The sequence below is a fragment of the Callorhinchus milii genome, unplaced genomic scaffold (assembly GCF_018977255.1).
Source record: "Callorhinchus milii isolate IMCB2004 unplaced genomic scaffold, IMCB_Cmil_1.0 Scaffold1, whole genome shotgun sequence".
Taxonomy (NCBI): Eukaryota; Metazoa; Chordata; class Chondrichthyes; order Chimaeriformes; family Callorhinchidae; genus Callorhinchus; species Callorhinchus milii.
The window spans coordinates 103497589-103511135 of NW_024704742.1; the positions used below are offsets into that span (position 1 = coordinate 103497589).

The 13547-nt window shown below is 37.1% G+C and overlaps 1 non-coding gene across 1 annotated transcript; it reads right to left on the reverse strand.

Annotated features, from left to right (window-relative positions):
• Window positions 1–4053: 4053 nt before the first annotated feature.
• trnae-cuc lies at window positions 4054–4125 on the reverse strand. The gene has a single exon. It is a non-coding gene; the product is annotated as a tRNA-Glu (tRNA).
• Between the last annotated feature and the right edge of the window lie 9422 nt (window positions 4126–13547).

The window sequence follows — 13547 nt, forward strand, 5'->3', positions numbered from 1 at the left end:
AGCTGATAATAATCCCTCAAGGAAAAAAAAAGAATTCCGGAGCTGTTTTCCTGTGTTTTAAAAAATAATTTGGTCACTCAATCCACAACTGTTTGTGGGACGCTGCTGTGCGCAATTAGTAGCCGCGCTTCACCCACAAATATAGAGTCAATTCACTTTATAGTATATTCTGTGAAGCGCTTTGAGATGTCTAGAATATGTGAAAGCGTTATATCAAATGCAAGGATTGTTATTATTTATTATTATAATGTGTGACTCAGAGGCAGGATGCTCACAAAGCATCAGTCATTTCTGCAATGTAACTACCACCCTTTATATTTTTAAGAGCATGAGAACACTGAATCAAAAGCAGCCTTGAGAGACATGGAAATATACTTTACAGTGGAGTCCATTTAAGTGTTATCTAGGAAGCATATCTCTACATTGCTAAAAGTGTATTTTAAGATGAGGTAATATCCACTTTATTTAGACAGCACATAACCTGTTAGCTCTGCCATGAATTCAGTTTTTTTTGTGACTTGCCTGCAATGAAGCAATAAAGCAATGCAGGGATCAGAGGTTGAGTGCTGCAACATTATGCTGGTTTCTGGTCTCTGAAATTACACAAAATAGCTGATAAGCCACTTTATGGCAACTTTCTTTTTTAAAAAAAGGATTGAATATTTTTTTTATAAATCAGAAATGAGGTAAATTATGAGTTAAGAACAAGGACTTTTTGGTGTCTTTTACTGGAACACTACTTCTGAATATAGCTTTGCAATCCATAGGCTCATTCTAACTGTTGGAAATGCTAATCTGCTAATTTTTCTACGTAGGACTTCTTAAACAATTTAGATTGTGACAGTTGCACAACATTTTGTACTACTGAACATTTTATTGTATCATTCAAATATTTATTCTTGATATATGCACAGTATATGCACAGTGATGGAAACACAGAATATTGTAGGGATTCATCAGTTTAGCCTACATATGTTATATCAATGCCATATATCATTCATTTATTTCTAGCTCTTATAGCTTCCATGGTGGATTCTCCTCAGTAATCTTTCAGTGTAACGTTTTAATAACATCCCAGTCTGGATGTCATTAGTTTTTTTTGTCATAAATCAACAGCGTGAAGTTTTGTTCACAGTTCAAACTACTCACTTGCTTTGTAAACAGACATTTAAGGCTTGCACAGAATGCATCACTTTATTATTATACCAGGTCGAATGCCAAGCTTTGCTGTTCCTCTGAAATAATAATAAAAGTACAAATCCTTGCATTTGATAAAGCGCCTTATCATGTCTTTGAGATGTCTCAGAGCACTTCACAGAATACACTGTAAAGCCAATTGACTGTATATTTTGTGGGCTAAACCAAAAATGACATTAAAATTGTGAAAAGTTTGGTGTAGAAGTCATTGCAAAACGGGTTCCCATTTAGCAATAGTCAAAATGTTTCATCTATTTTTCTTACTTGCTGCCCCCTTTTGAACGACAGTACTTGAAGATACAATGCAAAATGAGGTGTTTGAGGTGTTTTTTATTGGCATATATAAAGGTGTGATAGCACTATCAATACATTAGTGACACTCATTTAACTGCTTACTCTGTCCATCCTTTTTGTCTGTGTTAAGGTAAGAGTACTTTTATGGCTGGTACTAACGTTTGGTACTAAATTCTTCTTAGATGGAAATATACATTGGTTTTGAAAGAACTTACAATGCAGACCGTGTTTCTTTACACGTAGAATATTTTTGCAATATAGCCATAATTTTTTGTCTCTTTGAGGCTGATCCTGTAAGGGCATTGTAGATTCCACATCTATCTTATTTGTACGGCTCTCAGACAATAGTAGACTTGTTCCAATGGTGCACTGCACTAGAGCAGTCTAGCTTTTGGCATGTCTACACCGTGTAGGAGTTGAGGAACCTAGCCACACAAGTGATATATATGAATATTTAACTAGTGTGTATTATTGACAACATGCAGCTAAAAAAAAGGTAACTGCAAAATTACTGTTTTTTTTAAACATCGCCAATCTAAAAACAGCTCTTGACATGGCAGAAACAGAGCCTGTTCATATTTTGTTCCCATCCTATCCTCCACTCATCCCCTCTGCCTGACTAAGTTGGACTTGCTGCGAATCCTCCGCTTCACTCAGGAGACTATGGGTGGCCGAGCATTTAGATTCTATGCCCCAAACATCTGGAACTCTCTTTCTGTGCCCCCCTATCTTCCCCCTTCTTTATTGGTGATTGAGTCCTACCTTAATATAAATAAATCTTGCATTTGATGTAATGCCTTATCGTATTGTTAAGCTATTCCCAAGCGCTTCACAAGAATTACTATAAAATATAGCAACTGTGTATTTTATCATCAAATACAACAGCCAATTTATGCACAGCAGTGTTCCACAAACAACTATGAAATAAATGACCAATTTTTTCTTAAAACCTACTACTTCAACTGTGCCTAGGATCACACTCCTCGCTGATTTTAATTGGTTTTCATTGGATCATTGCTTATTACAAAATGGGGAAGGTAAAAACTGGGTTCCATAATTTGCCAATTACTAAAAATTGTGAATGTTTCGTTGTGTAATTATTATGGGTTTTTCTTGATTAATTGTTATCTTCCTCATTCTGTCAGATGAGAACAATAAAACCAAAAGTGAGGATTAGATAATAAAAAACAATGCCAAATCTTGCAACATGGATTGTGGCACTGCGTTAGTTTTGTGTGCATGTGTGTGTACTTTGTATGAAGTAGATACACTACATGGAATGCTTCAAACTATTGGGTTTGTTCTCTTTGGAAAAGAGAAAATGAATCATCAGAGGGTGTCAAGCTTATGAAGGTAATTGACAAGATTGTTTGCTAACAGTGTTCAATCTAATGAGGGTTTCAAACACCATAGGACTCACATTAAAATGAGTAAGTTAGGAGTAAGAGGTGGAATTTTTTTACATAACTTTTTTTATTATAGGTCAAACTTGTGATTTTTTTTACCAGGATAAATAAATCCAGGAGGCAGCAAGATGAGCCTCTGAAAAGCAAAGGGAATGCAGTGTGATATCTGAAGCAATTCTCCAACTTGTCTTTAGAGGGAGTACTAAAGCACCAGTTGCATTTCAAACTTCACAAGTTTCAATACTTAACATTCTGTGATGGAGCAGGTTTAAGATGAGCGAATGAAATGCCGTCATAAAATGTGTGCACCACTGTACCTTTTGTGCAGCACACAAGGTAAACAGAAGCTATAGGTTTCTTCGCACATCACACTACATTGGAGTTCTTAAGTTCATTTGGACAGCGTTATCTGAAGGTACCGTATTTGTCTTGATTTAAGAGCAAGAAATATTTTCAATACATTAACAACAAGCACTTATATAGTGCCTTTTACTTAGGATAACATCTCAAAACGCATTACAGGGAGGGAATGGTAGCCCAAGCAGGGTGAGAGATGGAGGAAAAGGAGTAAGGTGATTGAAGCCCCAGTCAAAAAGGTAGGTTTTAAACAGGTTTGAAAGCAGAATTTATTATCATTTGTTATTTACAACAAGTTAGACTTGCATTATGCCATGCAAATTATGCCATGCCATGCAATTTGTTTCCTCTTCTGTTTCTGATCACAATCCAAGCTCCCTTACAGAGACAGAGGAGAGAAACCAGGATGATTTCTAATATTACAGAACTATGAAGAACGACTGGATAGTCTAAACTTCTTCAGCTTCAAAAGTGTACCTTAATATTTACAAACATCTGAAACAGATTACCAGGAAAGATGACGGAGGCAGGGACAATGGGCTCAATGGGCTCAATAATAATAATATTAATAATAATAATAATCCTTGCATTTGATATAGTGCTTTTCATGTCTTCTAGACATCTCAAAGCGCTTCACAGAATATACTGTAAAGTGAATTGACTGTATATTTGTGGGCGAAACGTGGCAGCCAATTGCACACAGCAGTGTCCAACAAACAGTCGTGGATTGAAGTGACCAATTTTTTTTTCTTGAGAAATTATTATTAGGCCTGTGGAGTAAGGAAACTTTCCCAAGGTTTTACCCTGCTGGGAATCAAACCCAGGTCTCTCGCTTGAGAGGCGAGTGCTCTAACCACTGAGCTACAGGACTCTACAATGGGAAGATGGTTGGTGATCTGTAAGGGTAAGATTAAATAGAGCAAAGAGCTTCTTCACGTGAATGTTTCTTGTGATTTGCAAATTTAGTCTGCACCCAACCCAATACCTCAAATACTGTTCTCAAGCTGATACTTAGCCTATTCTGTTTTCTAGGAGATAATTGACAAAGAACCAACTGCCCTTTAATTTCAGACGTGACTGAGAATACGTCAGCATGAGTTAGGATACTGATGAGAGACTCTTGCTAACAGCAACAGGGGTAATGATGCATATTAACAGACTGAATCAAAGGGATTAAAACAGCAGATTTCCATGTGTAATCAATAGAGAATACACATTACTGTATTCTCCTTCTATCAACCAAGCAATTCTCAATTCCCCAACACAATATAACACCAGCATTGCTTAAAGCATTGCTTAGAAAAGAAATGATGTTTAATATAAACGATATATTATATAAATACATAATCTATATATACAGTGGAAGTCACTTTAGCCAGATGCCAGTTAATCCCGGATACCGGGTAAATTTCCACTGGAAAAATGTCTTTGGAATTTCACTTATTTTTCAATCAGGATGATTGATCACTCAGATTATTTTCATGCTCACATAAATGCAGTCATTTCCACAGCGTCAATGAACAATCTGCCTCAGTGGCAACCAGCTCTACTACCAATCCTCATTCAAACTAGACAATAAATACTGTAGCAAATGACTAGTAGTGAATTTAAGCAGCAATTCAATTCTGCCTGTATTTTGATATTTCTAAATTGCTATTATCTCTCTCTCCCATGAAGTATAGGATATCAGATTGCCTCAGTTATTAGCATTCCTACATCTGGATGAGAAGGTTGTGAGCTCAAGCCCCACATTGAGACTTGACCTCGTTGTCCAAGCTGACTCTTTAGTGCAGTACTGGGCAAGCTCTACATTGCCAGAAGTGCTGTACTTTGGATGAGATGTTAAACTAGGGTCTTATTTGCCTTTTAGGGCAGATGTGAAAAATCCCACAACACTATTCAAACACTAGCAATTCTGCATTTAACCAGTTAACCAACTAAACTATACAAACCAGGAATCCTAAACATTTTGTGATGTCCATATAATGAAGCAATATTTTATTGGTGTTAGTGATTAATATACATGGAAGTGCATGATAAAGAAGTGAATGAATTGGACTGTTGAAATGTAAAGTTATTGGTTTGCAGTATTGTCTGAGGCTGTCCTATTAACAAGACTGAGAGCAATGAGATAATTCTATGACAACTTATGCTAGGAAACAGTAAGGGAACTTCTGTAAAGCAACCATTTTAAACAGAACTGCACTGATGTCCAGCAGTTTATACACTTTATTCACAATCAACAACTCTGTGGTTAATTATATTGATTGTGAATCAGCCTACACAGACAAAATGTACCCATTGATTTTGTAAATAGGACTCCTTCGACAATTAATATTTCACTTGCAAGAACTCCATGCATTGATTTGGCAATCCTGGTGATTGACTCACTGATATTGCAATGCCAACGACATAGCAAATAAAATATGTGTTTAATTTGTTTTTATAAAGAAATGCAAGTGGAAAATCATTTATGGCATGCTTGTTAAAGCAAGATCCTGGCCTAGCAGACACTACAACAAAAACAACAAAAACCTGCTTTTTTATAGCGCCATTCACTTGGGATAGGGTCCCAGAGCACTGGTGGTAATATGCCAGGCAGATTGCAATGAACTCCCAGTTTCCAAAGTATTCCCAGATATAGCTGCATTGTCAGACGTTTAACTGAGACCTTGTCTATCTTTTCAGGCGGATGTTAAAGATCCCATGATGCTATTTAAAATGAAAAGTGAGTTTCCTGGTCATCTAGGTAAATTGATCATTCATCTCCTGGATGCTTGTGGGACTTTGCTGTGCACAAATTAGCTGCCACATTCGCTTACAAATACAGTCACTTCAATGTACAGCAATTATCCGTGAACTGCTTTGAGATGTTTCAACATTATAGACTCTGTATTAAATGGTGGTATTACTAAACACATTTCATTGCTTATTCAAGGAACAAGGCTAAATATTTTGTAAAATACCCATATCCATTGACTACTGGATGTCCCAGCGTCTTGGGACGTCCTCCCGACTTAAAAGGTGCTATTACAAATATAATTTTGCATTGTAATTTATATTGTGTTGTACTGAATATTGCCAGTGCCAAATGACTGAAAATACTCTTCACCTCACTGCTTATTCATTCACGATAAACCCAGTTGTTGTAACCTCAGCAATCTGCTGAACCCTGAGTTTACGATCGAATCTTCTGTTTGATCCATCAGCATCACTTACCTCTGAAATGTCCTGCTTACATCTCTACACCACAACCGCCAAAGCTGAACATTTATCCATGCCTTGGTAGGTTAGGTTTTCTCTGATGTTCCCCTCACTTGCCCCCGCCTTGTCACATTTTAATTCATTCAGAAATCCACATTCTTTTATGGGAATGGTGCTATATAACTGAAAGTTCTTATTATGAAGGTATAATAATAAAATTCCTTGCATTTGATGTAGCGCCTTTCACATCAGGAGGATGTCTCAAAACACTTTGCAGGATATACTGTGTATTCTGTTTGCGAACACAGCAGTCAATTTATGCAAAGCAATGTCCAACAAACAGCCATTAAATTTGAGGGGTTTGTTGCTCAGAACACTTGGTAAAGGTCCCTTCTCTTTTCAAATGTGCACTAAACAGGCAAACGGGACCTCGGTTCAATGTGTCATTCAGAAATACAGCCCACTCCTAGCACTGCACTGGAGTTTAGCCTAGACTAAGTAAGTTCAAAGTCTTGATCTGGAACTTCAATTAACTTTATAAATTTTTTATGCCTTGGCAAACTTTGAGTGAATATATTATCAATAATACATTGATAATATATTGTTATTGATTAATATATTGATATATATTGTTTTCTCTTATCATCATAGATCTGCTTCCCAGGCCACCCTAACTTCAACACTCAGTCAAGTATGAGTTGATTTTGTTTCAAATAACAGACTTTCTAAAGGATAATTGATTGTACAAATGTGCTTCTCAGACCATCTGTGCAGTTCTGTGGGAATTGTAATAAAAAAGGTTAGTTCATGAATATGCAGATGGTCAACGTTGCCGCAAGTCTAATCAGAAATGAGTCTTAATTTCCCAGGGTCAATTTTACACCGGCATCCAAGCTAACTCTGCACAGGCCTGCCAATCTAATAGATTTGGTCACAAGTGATGTTTGTCAGTTAATATAATTTATTGGTTGAGTTGACTTTTTTTTTCTATTTGCATTCTTTTGACACTTCAAGATCTTTTCAACTTTCAAAAATTCTGCATTTTCAATCATAAAACACATTAAACTTCCCAGTAACCCGCTGGGTAAATATTTCCTGTGTCTTTGCTTTCTTGATACAAGTTGCTGTGTCCCTTTAAGTTGTCCTTCCGACATGAATGGTCCTATATCAATCCAAGGATTATTGCTATTATTATCTGTGCTTCCTCATCCCAATCTTTGGAACAATGCTTTTTTTTGATCAATTATTGCATGATGTGCAGTTTTTGATAGACTATTAATAGCCATGCTACATGCAATGTAATAATAATATTACAGATAAATGACTGCATGAATGCACATGGAGATGTTGTAATATTTAGAAACATTACTGTCAATGCTTTCAAATGATAGTCAATTGAATTTCTTGCAAAACACAGATCACCTCCATAATTCCTAAGCCCCCTCTCCACACACCATCACCAATGAGACCTCCTTTCACTGAAGGCTGGGGCCAGCATTGTTTTATGCTCAGTTGGATCTTATAGTTCACCTGAGCTGGTTCTTACCACACAACCCAGAATCCCTCCAAGACATGATTATTAGCCTCACCAGATCGGTCCACTGTTTTTTAATGTCTGGAGAAGATCTCAAATATTTTCCCAGCTTCCCCCACTGGGTCAAGACCAAATAATCCCTTAAGTGGATATAGCCTTATGCTGTGTAAGGGAAGAAGCTTTCCTTACTTTAGTGTTTGGGATGTTGAGAATGTAATACTTATTGTTTGTGCTTCTCTGAGAGTACTAGGTATAGGACCAATTTACAAAACGCTCATACACAGAAGGAAGCCATTTGATCTATAGCGTATGTGCTAGTGCCAGCTCCCCCCACCGGAAATATTTGTTGGATACTCCTTTAAGTGTAAATTGACAATGAACAGAAGGGCCAATAAGAAGAAGGGCAGGGAGTGCAAAAGGACACTGGGAATGGGGTAAAATGTATGGTTTAAGTGGTGGATTTATGAATGTTTGGATTGACAAATGAAGAAGCGTATTAACACACCCTTGATTTGGATTGAGTTACATTACAATATTCACCTAACCCCATGTCCCTGCACTTTCCCGATATGAGGGACCTATTAGATGTGTTTAAGATTATGAAATGATTCAATTAGGTGAATATTGATTCCCACGTGTTAGTGAGTCGAAAACTAGAAGGCATTAATATAATATAGCTGTAGCAGATCTAATAGGGGGTTTAGCAGGACTCCTTCATGTTGTGAGAACATGGATTCCACTGTTGGAAATGGTAGCTAAAGTAAATAGCTTTATGTATTTAAGAGAAATCTTGATAGATACATGAGGTAGAAGAGAATAGAGGGGTGTAGGTGAGGGGAATATGAAAGATGGGTCTCATGTAGAGCATAAACACCGGAACAAATTACTTGGGCAGAATAGTCTGTTTTCATGGCATATCACTCTATGTAATTTAGGTAACCTTCAACATTAATTTTCTGCAAATATTAATACAATGTCCTTTTAAATGCAAATCTAGTGGTATTTGTTTCTCTGCAGAATGGCATCTGTTTTTGTGCTGGTTCAGTTGGTCTGCATGCAAGACATTTGTTTCCTTGCCATCTATTCAAAATACAGCTGTACTGAATTAATTCCAAATCAATCTGAATGTTCACTGCTATATATCATTCTCCCTATCCAGGATCCAATTTACCATGAACAGTACTGCCATACTCCTTTTTGTTATAACAGATTTAAATGGATTGCTGAAGGGACCTAATTGTACAATCCTTCCTAACTATGTTTTTTTATTTCCTTCATTTCATTATAATATTAATTCTAACTTCAGCTTGGCTCACTTGGTAGCAGTCTCACCTCTAGGTCGGAAGATTGTGGATTCAAGCCTCACATCAGGGTCTGTTCTCACAGTCTAGGCTGACACTCAATGGGGGTGTGCTACATTGTCAGAGGTGCCATCCTAGGGATGAGACATTAAGCCAAGGTCCTATCCATCTATTCAGGTAGATGTTAAAGAACACTCTTCAAAAGGAGAAAGGAGTTTTTCCATGTGGCAGTCCACCAGAAAAATTAGTCATTCACTTCATAGATTTTTATGGGAACATTGCTGTGTCCAAATTGGCTGCCTTATTTGTCAACAAACACTATCTTTACTATAATTACAGTCAGGTGACTTGAGATCTTTCAACATTATAGGTGCTGCATTAAATGCAAAGCTTATTGTTTTTATCTGATAGTTTTAGCAAACCCGTTGATATTGGATTCCCTGGAAGAATATAAAGTAACCACTATTCATCCCTCAGGAAAATAACAATCCTAGTAGAGAGATTAAAAAAGCATAATTTGCAGCAATGTTGCTATGTTTAAAGCAACGAATGGTGCATTTTACAAATAATACACACTGACACATGAGTATTAAACATCTATACATGGGATAAATCATTTAATTTAACTGCATACTTTTAACAAAAGATAGTTATTCACAGGTGGACAAAATGTTTTGTATATAACTAGTACATATACCATGTTTTAAGAATGTATACACAGAATGATTAAGAAACAATAATAATGCTTACATATATAAATTCTTTCACATCAAGAGGATGTCTAAAAATGTTCCACTGGATTTATTCTAAAGTGGAATGACTGTGTACTTTTGGCAATGAACTGTCTAAGGTATTTCTATTAATTGTAGGAATTACTAAGTCATCTCTCAATCAGCTCTTCTAAATCAAGTGATTAATTTGCAATCTATTGGAGCAAAGTTTCAATATTATATCACAAGATTACAAGATCAATTTAGATGAAGGAGGCCTCTTGTCCCACTTGATCTCATCCTTCCAGAACACCCACCTCCCATCACAGCATCAAGCTGGTTTTTAAATGAGTTCAGTGTCCTGGCCTCAACTATCCTTCCTGATAATATGTTCCAGTAATCAGTTACCTTCTGGGTAAAGAAATACATTGTGATGTTTGTAATGTTTGTTTTTAATCAGGGAGATGTAATGAATACTCTGAATAGCAGACATTCATCTACAAAATACACTTTACAGTGAAGCCTGTGAAGGGTCTTGAGATGCCCTCCTGATGTGAAAGTGTCTGTATCAAATGCAAAGATTATTATTAAAAATTATTATGTACCAATTAGATGGACACAACCAAATGCACCAGTATATTTGTCCTTTTTATGTTAATGATCTATTGAGTAAGTAGCAATAGGGACCCAATGAGCTTTATTTTTATACACGAGAAAAAGAGGAAAAAGGTGAGAAAGAACTTGTATTTCAATAGCACCTTAACATTTGGAAACATCTAAAAGTACTTGAAAAGTAATTACTATCAGGTGTAGTGAGTATTTTTCGTAAGTGGATGTGATAGCCATTTGTACCACCAAAGTTCCACAAGAAACCATGAGGTGACAGAGCAATTAAAATAGAGGATTCAAATATCATAATATAATCTCCATTGCATTTGATATAGCACCTACAGTGTTCTGTTGTAAAGTGCTTCACAGATAGTTGCTGTAAAGTGAAAGTAGATTTGTAGGTAAATGCATCGGTCAACTTGCACAGAGCAACATCGCACAAACAGCAATGAAAGAAATGATCAATTCAACTGGAGGATTGTTGTGAAACTCCCTTTCCTTTACAAATACTGTCACATGATCTTTAATGCCTCATGAACATGCAGACAAGACATTGCTCTGAGATTTTATCCGAAGGGCCACACTTCCAACTGTGCAGTACTTTTCCATTAATGGCCTGAAGTGTCAGCTTAGACCGTGAGCTCAAAGTCCCTAACTTGGATTTGAACCTACAACTTTCTGCCCCAGAGTCAAGAGTGCTACATTTGAGCCAATATGACAACTACAAAGTTCTATTAAAGATTAAGATATTGTGTTAGCAACACGTTTTCAAAGCAAGGAAACTTCTGGGTATGTTGTCATGGCTGACAGTGTCAATTTCAGACTGGTTTTCTTAGCTCTCCTGTTCATTGGTGGCATTGAGGTTGCTATGGAAATATTTGTTGTTTCATGCATGATTTTTAAAGGATGTAGATGAAAAGAAGATAAGAGTTTGTACTTACACAGCAAGCACATTCTGTAATGTGAAAATGTGGGTGAATAAAAACATGGTGAAGTTTCCAGGATTTCTTACCTGGGTTTCTTAAGTGAATGACTTAGATCTGAGCCATGACAATTTGATTGATCTTTAAACTGGTATGACATGCTTCCATTTACCAGAATTAGTTTCTTATCAGGTTTCTTAATTAAGAAATGCTGCAAAGTTGACCCTATGCTGTGAAAATATATCCTTGGGGATATTTATCTCATTGTCCAAGCAATCAGCTCACTATATAAAGTGAAGGTGCGGTACACACTCCAAGGTGGGGAATGTTTGGAGCACAGATGGGTTTTGCCCCTTTTCAGGTTATTTTTTATCAGCTGGGTATCTGATACATGTGGAAACCATCACTGTGCTTAGGAATATGTAAAACAGACTGGCAAATATTTGGAAACTTCCCAGTGTCTGGAAATGGAATACAGTGAGATGCATCCTGCTTACCCAATTCTGGAGACTGTTAGGTGCAGGTTGGCAAGAGCCAAGGCTTGAGGAACCCAGATTGTGTAGTGAGGCACTGCTGGAGTTTAGCTAAAACCACATAGTTTGCCATTGAGAGCACTGCCTAGCAAATTTCATGCTACTTGTTCAACTAGGACCAACCTACTCATTAGGACTTTGGCTTGTAAGGGTAACAGTAGTTGAGAGAGAAGAATCCCTTCTCCAAGTGATTGTGGATTCCTGTAGCTCAGTGGTTAGAGTACTCGCATTGCAAGTGAGAGACCTGAGTTCAATTCCCGGCAGGGCGAAATCTTGGGCAAGTTTCCTTACTCCACACGCCTAATAATAATCCCTCCAAAAACCAAAAACAATAATAAATTGGTCATTTTCAATCTACGACTGTTTGTTGGACATTGCTGTGCGCAATTGGCTGCCGCGTTCGCCCACAAATATACAGTCAATTCACTTTACAGTGTGTTCTATGAGGCGCTTTGGGACGTCCTCCCGACGTGAAAAGCGCTATATCAAATGCAAGGATTATTATTATTATTATTATCTGCTTCTCTGAGTCCTGTTGATGAGCCAGGCTGGTTTGTCTGGCATCAGCAATGCCTATTTGTCATTGTGCTCATTCTCTTTAAAAAGTGAGTTATTTATGTACCCCCTGTGTTTTTATTTGTTAAATTAAAACAAGTTATCAAACCCTGTATTCTTATTCATTCTCACTTCATTACTAGAAAGCATATGATTCTTATACTGTGAAACCTGCAGTTTTCCCAATTGAACAAGTAACAAATGTTCACAGGAATGAGCCCATTCCCTGTCCCCCCAACAGACTTCAACACCAATGCAGTGCATGGATTTTAATTGCTGGTTCTTGGCTTAATTCCACTTTTTTTTCCTTGAGTTAGGCTGACAGGCAAGAAACCAGTCACAAGAAAACATCACATCCCATTTCCCACTGGTGCAAAGACAATGCACTAACTGTCAGCAAAATCCAATTTTCATGCACTTCATTGTGAGATAATAGTGCAAGCCACACGCAAATTGGCCATTCCATGATTCCCACTGCCTTCAGTCAATCCTTAGATCGTTGGCTTGACTACGCATTCTCCTGTCTGTACAGGGGCCTGCAGGTTCTGTACATTTTACCTCACCCATAGAGACATTGCAGAATACTATTACAGTAGCAAAACTACTCAAATATCAGGATTATCTTTATTACTGTAATAATAACCATGGTCCATTAAATTAAATACAGAAGGAACCAAGGTTAAAAAATACAGTACGGTTTTTTTTTGGTGCTTGGGAGTTATAAAGTTATCAGAAAAAAGTAACAAAGAAACCAGAGTGCTTGACCAGAAAATAAGCAGCTTCAACATGATAAATCGGTTGTCAATCATTAATCTGTAGGCAGTTTGAAGACAAAATAATGGCACAGTAGCTAAGGGCAACTATCAGCTTCACAGCTACAAGCAGGGTTGTGTTGACCGATGACTGGGTTTCTCAATCTGCCTC